This window comes from Balaenoptera ricei, chromosome 8, assembly GCF_028023285.1.
Source record: "Balaenoptera ricei isolate mBalRic1 chromosome 8, mBalRic1.hap2, whole genome shotgun sequence".
In the NCBI taxonomy this organism is placed as follows: domain Eukaryota; kingdom Metazoa; phylum Chordata; class Mammalia; order Artiodactyla; family Balaenopteridae; genus Balaenoptera; species Balaenoptera ricei.
Window position 1 is genome coordinate 20,515,798 of NC_082646.1, and position 10,351 is coordinate 20,526,148.

A 10,351-nucleotide genomic window follows, 5' to 3' on the forward strand; every position below is an offset into this window, starting at 1 on the left:
ATGGTACAGATGAACCGGTTTGCAGGGCAGAAGTTGAGACACAGATGTAGAGAGCAAATGTATGGACACCAAGGGGGGAAAACTGTGGTGGGGTGGGGATGGTGGTGTGCTGAATTGGGCAATTGGGATTGACATGTATACACTGATGTGTATAAAATTGATGACTGATTTAAAAAAAAAAAAAAAAGAATGGAATGTGCCAGGAAAAAGCCCTTTAAGTTTATGTCTCATTACTTCTTGTTCGTATTTTTTATTTAATTTTTATTTTTTATCACAGCAAATTTGATTACAATGGTTTGTTTGTTAAAAAAAAAAAAGAAATCTATACTTCTAGATCAAAGCGAAAAAAGAAACAGGAGGGAGAATGACAAGATTAGATAATTAGATTGTGTAATTAGATTATAAAACTGAAATCAGTTAGGATAGATTTTAGGGTTCCTTGAGCTTAGTGATTATGTCTTTTTCTTCTACTTGTCCAGTCCAGCATCTACCATGTATTCTTGGCACAGAGAAGGTATTGTTGGATCTCTCAGAAAGGAGATAAAACTTAACAAAAGACAGAATTCAGATAAATGGAGAGAAATTAGAGGGAATTATGTGCATAATGCAAAAGAAAACATTTTATTCTATGCACACCCTACCCATTGTAGAGGTCAACAAATGCCTGCTGGAATATAAGCTGATTTTGTGCCTAGAAAAAAGATGCTATGGAATCTTCGACTGATACAAACAAATGTGAAAGAGACGGAGGGAAACCAGCACACCTGAACGCACGTATCTTCTATCTAAAAGAAACAGCATAGGGTAGAAATATGTTTTTCTGTTGAACAAGACTCAGTACTCTGGGAATTCTGTTCCCACAGACTGGCTTGACTGAGCTGAAGAATCAAGAAATTCCTTAAGTATATGTTTCCATGCATTGCCCACATGAGCTTACCATAGTGATCTAAGATGACTGTGCTAAGGACAGATTCCTAAGCCAGAGGCTGCTATCTATGTTCTAGCCAGAGGTCTATCAGGTGGAATGATATTAGAAGTATTCCACCAGAGACAGTCTTAACTGGTGATTAGCCAAATAGATCTGCTTTAGGACTATTGGATTTAGCAAAAGAAAATACAGGACTCCCAATTAAATTTGAATTTCAGACAGATAACACAGTATTGTTTAGTGTAAGTCCGTCACAAATTTGCATGGGCCATATTTATACAAAAATATAGTTGCTGTTTATCAGAAATTCAAATTTCACTGAGTGTCCTGTATTTCATCTGGCAACTCTAGTCAGATTGGAGCTCAATACAGAAAGTTACAGAGAAAATAGAGAAAATAGAGTAATAGAGAAAAAACAGCAGAAGTAATAGGAGAAGAGACAGAGATGAGAAAATGGATGGAATTCATAAATAGGAAGCTATCGTCACCTATTACTGGAGGAACTAAAAGATGACCCAACCACTAGAGCTGCTGCTATGTGAGAAGGATGCTGTGGTACCCCTAATAACATCCCAGTTCCTTAGGAACTCTATGCTCTGTTGAGACTGTTACCCGGGCTTTCTACTGCTTCATGATTTTGTGCAAAAAAATGCCACTAACTGAAGGAACTGAGTACATTTCTATTATTGATAATCAAGTGCTACAGACACTGTTATTTAGCTACTCAATGTTAATTTCCCCTTTTTCCCTACTATTGAAACCCTGGCTTTAGTTGGGACAGTAATGTGCTTCTGTGATCCAAATCAAGCACAGCAATCTGGTTCCCTATGTCACAGCCTCTCCCAGAGAAAAAGAGCAGATGCTACTGATGTGTTCTCTCTCACCACACTTTTCCTGACTCAAATAAGAACAGATATGTCAAATGGCAGCAGCTTTCACATGACCATGGTGCTGCAGACATAAACAATGAAAGCTAACATGCTAAATGACGGCACCATTGAGCAGCTGAAATAGTTTCAGCAACCACCTTCTAATGGTTATACATCTTGTTATATAAGAAAAACAAACCCTTGTTTGCTTAAGCCACTGTAAATTGAGGTTTCAGTTACTTGCAGCCATATCCAATCTAACAGATAAATCAACCAAAGGAATCATCTTAGAATCCACTGAACATACTATATTTCCTGACTTCCTTAATCTTTTTAGAATTGCTCCTACATATAATTCCCTCTCATTTCTCTCCTCTTATCTGAATTCCATCTTTTGTTAAATATTATCTCCTTTCTGAGAGATTCTATTATCTTAGTCTACATTGATCCCCTTTCTATGTTGATGGTATTTACAGCCTAAAGTTTGAAACTTTTATCTTATACCTGGGAAATGCAACCCCCTGTTGTTCTATTGTTTGATTTTTGTGCTGTTATGTATGCACTATATCCCTTTATTGGATGCTAAACTTCTAGATGGCAAACACTGCACTCATATTTCTGTTTTTAGTGTCTAAGGAAGTGTTTTCTAGATATAAACAGTAAATAAGTATTTGTCTTGACAATGACAACAATAATAATGTTGTTAGAGGATATTTGGGGGAATCTGGTAAGACATCTGGCCATTGGTTCTCGAGTAGAGGCTAGACAAGATGGATTTGCCAAGTCAGCCATAGCCTGAGGGCGAACCAAGAAGGGCAGAAATTTAGCAGGTATGTGACTTTAACAAGTTACTTAGTGTCTGCGAGCTTCATTTTTTCTTCTGTAAAATGAAGATGAAGATGAAGATTAGAAATAATATTGGTAAGCACATGCCCCAGTGCTTGTCACACGATAGGCATTAGAATCATTTGAATTCAGCTTGAATCTCCTAATATATATGGCAACCAAATTATAAGATATTTTTTCAGTGTCGAGAAATGATAAATTTGCATATTTTCTTAACAAAATGGATGCAAGGAAAGAGAGAACAATACATTTAAAATGCACTGGACTAGTAAACAGAAGATCTGGTTCTAACTCTAATTCAGTGGCAAACCTACATCCAACTCAGATAAGTCTGAATATCAGTATTCTGTTTGTAAAATACAGATAATGGGACTTGATTTATTTGCCTTGTAGAGTTATTGCAAAAATAATGTGAAATAATGTATGAAAATTTACCTTGAGAAATACAAAGCATTAATATTAACTTAGGGGTGGAGAAAGGAATCTATAGATTTGAGAATCAGCAGCAGACGCAAATTTATTCATAGCTTGAAAAATCTTACCCAAATTTCAAATTCACATTGAGTGATTTAGCAAAACTAACACTTAAGAAAGTGTTCAATGACAAAATGAGCTAGGCTTTAAGTGGAACTGAGATGAAATTAAAACAGAAAACTCATTTCCCTTGAATGAAATGCAAATGCATTTAAACGCACAAAATGATAGTACTATTTCATTTTTTAAGGGACACTTGTGAAAAACATTAACCACATTTAGAAGTACTGTGAAGACTTCATACCTACAGTGTTAGACTAGAAGAGATGGGGGCAGTAGTTCTATCCGCTATGGATGTGCCATACTATGGGTGAGCTCTCAAATTCATGCTCTGCTTGAAAAGGTGTAGATTCAGGATTAAAAAATAAAAACTGTCCATCAATACTAGTTATCACTTTATTTCAAAAATGCTTAGAGATATGATCAAGTATTTTTGCCTATTTGGGGACGGGGTAGGGTGAGGAAGAATGTGCAAATGATAAAAAATAATCATGCAAAACTAGATTTGTCTGAAAGGCATAAAGTGTTAACTGTGCCAGACCTCTTTCCCACCTTGAGTCAGCAGGCTTTTCTGGAAGAGAGTCTTTACAGTGAGGGAAGTCTATAATTCCAGTGCATTTGATATTTCCCTTCTGAGATGATCATTCTGCCTTCTTGATGGAATTCTCCCTCATTTTCCCAGATGGAAGGACTTGCTTGTTCTTTTAAACTACTGGAGCATATCTAATCTGTGCTAACCATCTGGGTGGTTTTTACTCACTTGTAGTGAAGTATTTGTGTGCATGTCCTATGTCCCACAGTAGGTAGTGAACCCTTGTTAAATATAATTTTTGAACCCTACTCCAAGAGTTTCCAGGCCAATGTGTTTAACGAAGAAAATAAACAATAAACACATTGGCTGATGGGTAAATTATGCCACCTGAGCCTCTAGTTTTGCTAGAACTCTAACCAGTGGTTATTAGTCTGAGGTTCATTGGCTCCTACAAGGTTTATGAGTGATCTTTCATAGTATTCATGAATCCTAGTTTAATCTATCTAACCATATATCTCCCTATGTTAATTTGGTCTGGTAAGATGAATAATCTATGACTTTCATCAGAATTTCAAAAAGAGTTAAGAAATCATTGCATCTTTTTATTGTAGACTTTCATCCAATAGTTCATGACTTTGACTGCATATTAGACAGTTTTTAAAATATATGGGTACCACTTCAAAAACTATGATATCATTGATCTGGGGTGAAATTTAAGCATAAGTACTTTAAAAAAAAATTCCCTAGAGATTCTATTGTGCAAACACGGTTGGTCCTCAATCTCAGAACTGCTTTTAGTCGTTGGATATTGAAGCTCTCATGGGCTAACCTGCTACAGTGACCCCCATTCTGCAGATGTTCTGCCCATTCCTTCAAGTAGTAATTGTCTAGGGCATGCTCTTAATTCAGTGCTTAATCAGGGACCTTTGTGCCTCAGACTCCAAAACACTCCCTTAGGTTATTTAAAATTTCGATCACTATTCTCAATGCCCTCTTATCCTTTTGATTCTAGCAGGGAACACAGCATACTTTCTTAATATCAGCTGTGTACCTAGGGAAAGAAAATGCATTAACTGCAGTTCTCAGGGGAACATGTCCATATATGGTCACGTTTAAGCCAAAAAAATAACCTTGGAACGAATAGGACTAGCGATAATTAGAACAGTCCCTTCAGACAGCTGGTGTCATAACCCAGGCAAGAGCAGCCTTTTGTCCATTGGGTTTGATTTCATGACTTACAAGGAGATTCAAAGTTTGATTTCCTTCTTCCATTTCCCCCACATTAAGAATTGGCAGCATTTGGAATGGAAACAGATTTCTGGGACATTGTCAGATATCTTCTGGGGATTTTTCATGACTACAGTGTTTTTCTCAATTTGCCATTTCCTATAATTAGGCAGCACATCGCACATCTGATTTCTTGAGAGATAATTATTCAGTGTGGATCATACAGACTTTTTGCTTCTCTGCCTTTCTGAGGCAACCTCTTTGGACATTTCACTCCTTATTAGCAATTCTGCCAAACTGTGAGATGTAGAAGAATTAAAAAAGAAATTCAAATCTAAGTGTTTTTCTTTCTCACGTTTGTTCATGATCAGGTAGGTAAAGAGGTCAGATTTCACAGCTCAGGTTTAATTTATAATTGCCCATGGATGTACAGTATATTTACACCATATCAGTCCGAACCATACAGAAATTTTTAAAAGCTTAGCTTACTTCATAAACGTCTTTTTAAGCTACATTTTTCTTCCTTTACTGAAAGTGGCAAGTGATTTTTTTAACTTTTACTTTTACTGCCCCTGAATGACTCTTCTGATGCTAAAGGTCATAACACCAGTGACCGCTTGTGTGTGACCATGATGATCTGACCAACATAAAAGATGACCGGAGAGAAGAAGAAGGAAAGTGCAAGGTCTGGGCCGGCGGGTTTTGTCAGGTCGGGTGGGCCGGGCCACCCCCTCGGCCGCAGCAGCTCTTGGCCCCGCCGGCATTCTCCGCCGAGTCGCCCGGCAGCCTCAATATGCAGCAGGGCGGCGGGAAGTGGCAGCTTCACCGCCGCCACGGTGCCCGAGAGGAAGCGCAACTCTGCCGAGGGGGCGACGAAGGAGGAGCCCAAGAGGAGATCGGCGAGGTTGTCAGCTAAACCGGCTCCTGCAAAAGTGGAAACGAAGCCCAAAAAGGCGGCAGGAAAGGATAAATCTTCAGACAAACGTGCAAACAAAAGGGAAAAGGGGAGCAAAGGGAAAACAGGCTGAAGCGGCTAACCAAGAGACTAAAGAAGGTGTACCTGCAGAAAATGGAGAAACTAAAAACGAGGAGAGCCCAGCTTCTCATGAAGCAGGAAAGAAAGAAGCCAAGTCTGATTAATATCACACACCCGGTCCTATCAGTGGTCCCTGTCTCTCTTGCACAATCCAGAGGAATATTTTTATCAACTATTTTGTAAATGCCAGTTTTTTAGTAGCTCTAGAAACATTTTTAAAAAGGAGAGAATCCCCCCTCATCCCAAATTTTTTACCCTTAAAAATTTTTTAAGGGTAAATTTTTTTTTTTAAAGAGGTGAAATCATTTGCTGGTTGTTTATTTTTTGGTACAACCAGAAAATAGTGGGATATTGAATATGGGAGGCTTTGATTGTCTTCGGTGTCAGCTTAACATTCCACAGATGGGGGTAGCTTTTATATCCTATAATACAAAGCTTACTAAATGGCAGTTTGGAGTCAGTTGTGCATTTAATGTCTTGAACACTTTTTTTCTTTTTAAATTTTGGTTGGAGTGTGGTTGCTTTACAGTGTTGTGTTGGTTTATACTGTGTGGCAAGGTAAATCAGCTGTACATATTCATGCATCCCCTTTTTTGGATCTAATTTAGGTCACCACGGAGCACTGGTTATAGAGTTCCCTGTGCTGTGTGGTAGGTTCTCACTAGCTATCTATTTTATACATAGTATCAGTAGTGTATATATGTCAATCCCAATCTCCCAATTCATCCCACCCTCCCACCCCCAACTTTAAATTACTTCTCTTCCCATATTGTTTTTGGTAGAATTCTTCCTAAAGCAAACCACTCACTCCTTGATCTTGGCTCTCCTGGTCAGAATTTTGTGTGCTCTGTAACATCTTTGGTCACGGTAGTACAGTTCTAGTAACTTTGTTAATGTACTGTGAACGATTGACAATTTGAGTACGTACAATATATGATATTAAATTGTGAGTTAGTGGGATTTATGATGGAACAGCATATCAATATTTGAAGATATTGGTACTTGCTATCCTGTTAAGGAAAATTTGCCTCCAAATTTTAAGCTGGAAAGTCACTGCAATAACTGTTCAGAAAAGAACCATAACTACATGATTTTTTAGATTTTTGGTACGTATGTTAAGAATTGTGTACAAGGACTTCCCTGGTGGTGCAGTGGTTAAGAATATGCCTGCCAATGCAGGGGACACGAGTTTGAGCCCTAGTCCGGGAAGACCCCACATGCCGCAGAGCAACTAAGCCCGTGCGCCACAACTACGGAGCCCCATGCCGCAACTACTGAAGCCTGCGTGCCGAGAGACCGTGGTCTGCAACAAAGAGAAGCCAACGCAAGGAGAAGCCCAGGCACCACAACGAAGACCCAGCACAGCCAAAAATAAATTATTTAATTAATTAACTTTAAAAAAAAGAATTGTGTACAAATTGAAATGTCTGAGTACTGATTCTCAAAACAACCAATAAAATCTCAATTATGGAAGAAAAATAAATAAATAAAGATATGTAGCAAAAAAAAGAAAAAAATTGCAAAGTCCTATATATAAGGAGGAGTAATTATGCAAGCAGAGGCTAAGGAGTAAGTGGCTAAAATGTGACCAAAATATGTCTGTGAATAAAGAAAATCACAAAACCAGTAGACATTTCTGTATTTGTAAGTCAGTTGGTAGTTCCAATAGAGCACCCACAGGATGCTGAGTGTTGAGAAATCAACCGAAATGGGATGTGTAATCATGAACAAACAATGGCAGGATACGAACAGGACTAGCAGCCTTTACACTCACTGAAAACCAGTCACGGGGAGTGCAGATGCGGTTCCAATTATGAAATATACAGATCCTCAAGGACCTTAGAAAAATAAAGCTTATTTTTAAAGCTTGTTGGCCTTCCCATCAGCCTTCCTTCTGAGGATGTTAATTTATACTGCTAAGGCTTTAGGGGAGTACTATGACATAGAAATTTAAGGTATGGTTTTCAGAGTTAGATAGCCCAGGGTTCAAGGGCAAATTCTCCCACTTATTAGCTGTGTGATTCTGATATCTTTTTTACCTTTGTAAGCTTGGCACAAATAAGTGTTAATATCTATTAGCTTCTATTATTATATCATTATTATTACTGTAACAGCCATCAGAAATATTATTTACTAAGCATTTAGTGTTATCTTAGGCACTGAGTTAGTTAATGGACTGAGCTCCTGACATTTGAAAACAGTTTGACATAATAAAGTAAGTTTTCATGATGTGGAGACTTTGACTTGAGTCAGAATCTTACCAATTGTTCCTTTGTGACTTGGGGCAAGTTACCTTGCCATTTTAAAATTTCAATTTCTTCATTTTAAAAGTGGAGGTAATAACACCTACCTAACAGTTCTATAAGAGTTAAATAATGATAAGATAACATTTGCTACATGGTTAGTGAGATGTCTCCTGTATAATGGGCTCACAAAATAACGATGACTCTTTTTACCCTCTGCAATCTTCCATCCATCAAGTGACAAGGTTGAAGTGCAGAGTGGCAAGGCACATTCTGACCCAAGCATAAGCACTGAGTAAGTGCACAAACTAAAGTAAGATTGAATGCACATGAATGGTCAGATAGAGGGATCAGAGTAGAACAAGGAGTGATGAAACCACCATTGAACAGCCAGCATTGATGGCTGTTATAGTAATAATAATAATATAATAATAGAAGCTAATAGATATTAATACTTATTTGTGCCAAGCTTACAGAGGTATAAAAGATATCAGAATCACACAGCTAACAAGTGGGAGAATTTGCACTTGAACCCTGGGCTATCTAACTTTAGGCATAGAAGGGTCAAGAAATATTAATTATTAGTGGGTGAGATTATTTTAAACAATGTCTTATAAGAAAACATAGAGGGAAGCTAATTTCTGTAGGCTTCCAAAGACCTTATAAAGACCTGAGAGTTAATCATCTTGTAAATATACCTCCGATTGACTGGGATGTTTAGAAGATTTGTCTATTTTATAACGTCTAGTACTGAAAGCCTGCACAGAGGTTCAATGGATGCAAAAGACTTATTTTGTTGCTATTGTTCTAAATATAACCATCAGAAAATTAATAAGCTGGGTCTGTTAAGTTGGCCTTTTCATGATGATGTGTATCTTGCTTATTTAATTAGTGTCCATTGTCTTCATTACAGTTAGCATTTCAAAATGGTATTGATTGAGAACTGAATTGGCCACAAAACACTGTATTTGTATTTACACTTTTATTCTCAAGATTAATTTCTAAAGTCAAATCTCCTTTTTTATGGGCTGTCTCTAACAAAAATGGTTAAATAAACAAATCATTAGGCTAAGAACAGAAGTGCCTCCACAAGTCCAATAGCCCAATTTAACTCATTACTGATGGATCTTAGGCATGATATATGACATCCAACTTTCCAGAAAGCAGAACGTCTGAACAGTTTTGTCAATTATTACTATTTTTATTCTATTTTTCTTTTCTTTAATATCTGCTTTGGGAGATCTTTTAAAGACGCTTCTTCATTCACCATCCTTCTGACAGAGTTTCACTTCCGGTAAACTATCAAATCTATAGCTATTATCCTTCTTTCTTTAACTCCCTTTCCTGTTGTTTTTTTTTTTTTTATTTTTTTTAATTTTTTTTATTTTTAGAAATTTCATATAAAGTCTGAAACATTTATATTAACATATTTCCATACATATTTCCATACAAATACAAATATAAGATTTTTAGAAATTTCATGTAATGTCTGAAACATTTATATTAACATATTTCCATACAAATAACCCAATGAAAGTTTAGTATTAGTTGTTTTGTTTGTTTGTTTGTTTATACTGCAGGTTCTTATTAGGCATCAATTTTATACACATCAGTGTATACATGTCAATCCCAATCGCCCAGTTCAACACACCACCATCCCCACCCCACCGCAGTTTTCCCCCCTTGGTGTCCATATGTCCATTCTCTACATCTGTGTCTCAACTTCTGCCCTGCAAACTGGCTCATCTGTACCATTTTTCTAGATTCCACATACATGCATTAATATACGATATTTGTTTTTCTCTTTCTGACTTACTTCACTCTGTATGACAGTCTCTAGATCCATCCACGTCTCAACAAATGACTCAATTTCGTTCCTTTTTATGGCTGAGTAATATTCCATTGTATATATGTACCACTACTTCTTTATCCATTCGTCTGCTGATGGGCATTTAGGTTGCTTCCATGACCTGGCTATTGTAAATAGTGCTGCAATGAACATTCGGGTGCATGTGTCTTTTTGAATTACGGTTTTCTCTGGGTATATGCCCAGTAGTGGGATTGCTGGGTCATATGGTAATTCTATTTTTAGTTTTTTAAGGAACCTCCATATTGTTCTCCATAGTGGCTGTATCA

The 10,351-nt window shown here is 37.2% G+C and overlaps 1 pseudogene; it reads left to right on the forward strand.

The window, feature by feature from the left end:
• Positions 1–5,589: 5,589 nt before the first annotated feature.
• LOC132369655 (non-histone chromosomal protein HMG-14-like) lies at positions 5,590–6,076 on the forward strand (annotated as a pseudogene).
• The last annotated feature ends 4,275 nt before the right edge of the window (positions 6,077–10,351 follow it).